We start from the raw sequence: 1,615 nt of genomic DNA on the forward strand, positions 1-1,615 counted from the left end.
AAACAAATCCAATGGCCAATGAACTTTGCTATGTCGGCGATGTAGGATAGTGATAGGATAAAAGTGGAGTTTTTAATATCATTGTTGTTTAAAAAAAATAAATAAATAAAATCAATGATTGATAGCAATGTTAAATCAACAAAGTGGAATAAAAGTGTAGTTATAGTATTACTCATCCCCTAATTAAAATGAACCAAAGTTTTGGAAACTGCTTAGGATGATATAGTTTTTATTATAATTCTGTTACAGATCAATGTGATAGTTTTATATAAAATTTTTACGTGATTACAATCAAATTTAATTGCTTCGCGTTTGATGCGATAAGTGTCACGTAAACTGTTATGTCAATTTGTAATAAAAATAGCACTATTAAGCCTTACGTGCCAATACCATCCACATTATTTACCTATACAATGACATGTCACAATATGATTGGACAAAGTGAGGAATTTAAGAGCAACCATTGGCCAGCCGAAATTACCACAAATCCCCATATGCTCTCTCACCTTGGCCTATATATGTATATATATATATGGCCAACGTGCATGAACGAAGTACCCATCAGTACTCTCTCAACCCCAACAAAGAGTGAATTTTTAGAGACATGGAAGGATGCAAAAAGCTTGTCCTTGTGGCTCTGGTTTTGGCCTTGGCCATTTTGTCTGAGCCCATGGTGGCCAATGCTCAGACACTCTGCCGCATGACCAAAGAGGGTCTTAAGGCATGTGAGCCATCCGTCAACGGCCCAAACCCTGCTCCTCCATCCGCCGCATGCTGCTCGGCTCTTTCCAACGCCGACATGCAATGCCTGTGCCTTTTTAAGAACTCCAGGCTGTTGAATCTCTATGGAATTGACCCCAATCTCGCCTTGGCGCTCCCCTCTAAATGCAATCTTCCCCAAACCCGTTGCTAGAGTACAGAACATCGATCTTGTGCAATAAGGTTGTCCTTTTACACTTCAATAATGTAGTTCATGTGAGAGTCGAACAGCACGTAAGACAACACTATTGAACGTACAGATCAGGACCCCTTGCTAAAATATGTTGCTTTTCACCTAGTTTAATTGTTTGTGTATCTCTTATATATGTTTTGGTGTTGTATTTCTTTGCTTTTACGTTGTGATGTACTAAATATTCTTGTTAAATTAATGGTTTGCTTTCTTTGATCAAGTTTGTTCCGAGGCATCATATATACTTTTTTCCACTTCTAGCTACAATTAATATCTACATCCGTATATGTTAGTAATTAGACCTTAATATAGCCAAAGTGGAGTTAGTCCATATAAAACCAAGAGTTGTATCTCTTAGAATTAATAATTTCCATAACTAAGAGTTGTGTCTCTTGGTTGGTTATAAATATCTATGGAATGGAAGTTAAAACTACAGATTATTCATAATATTATTTCAAAATCAAAAATTCTAAATCTCTCTCAATTGTCTCTTCTATTCTCCATCAAAGAGCATTTAGGTTGTGGGCATATGTGTTTTGTTCTTGTAATAAAACACTATCGTTGAGTTTCTTTCAAATATGTACGTGAGAGGCATTACTATACATTGTAGAACACTTACCAAAGATCCTTATTTGTGAGTTCTAGAAGAAAGGCACACGTATAGAA

At 36.1% G+C, this 1,615-nt stretch overlaps 1 pseudogene; it reads left to right on the plus strand.

Annotated features, from left to right (window-relative positions):
* The first annotated feature begins 604 nt into the window (after window positions 1-604).
* Window positions 605-913, plus strand: LOC132170847 (putative lipid-transfer protein DIR1 pseudogene; annotated as a pseudogene).
* Window positions 914-1,615: the final 702 nt, after the last annotated feature.

Source organism: Corylus avellana, chromosome 2, assembly GCF_965113065.1.
Source record: "Corylus avellana chromosome 2, dhCorAvel1.hap1.2, whole genome shotgun sequence".
Classification (NCBI taxonomy): domain Eukaryota; kingdom Viridiplantae; phylum Streptophyta; class Magnoliopsida; order Fagales; family Betulaceae; genus Corylus; species Corylus avellana.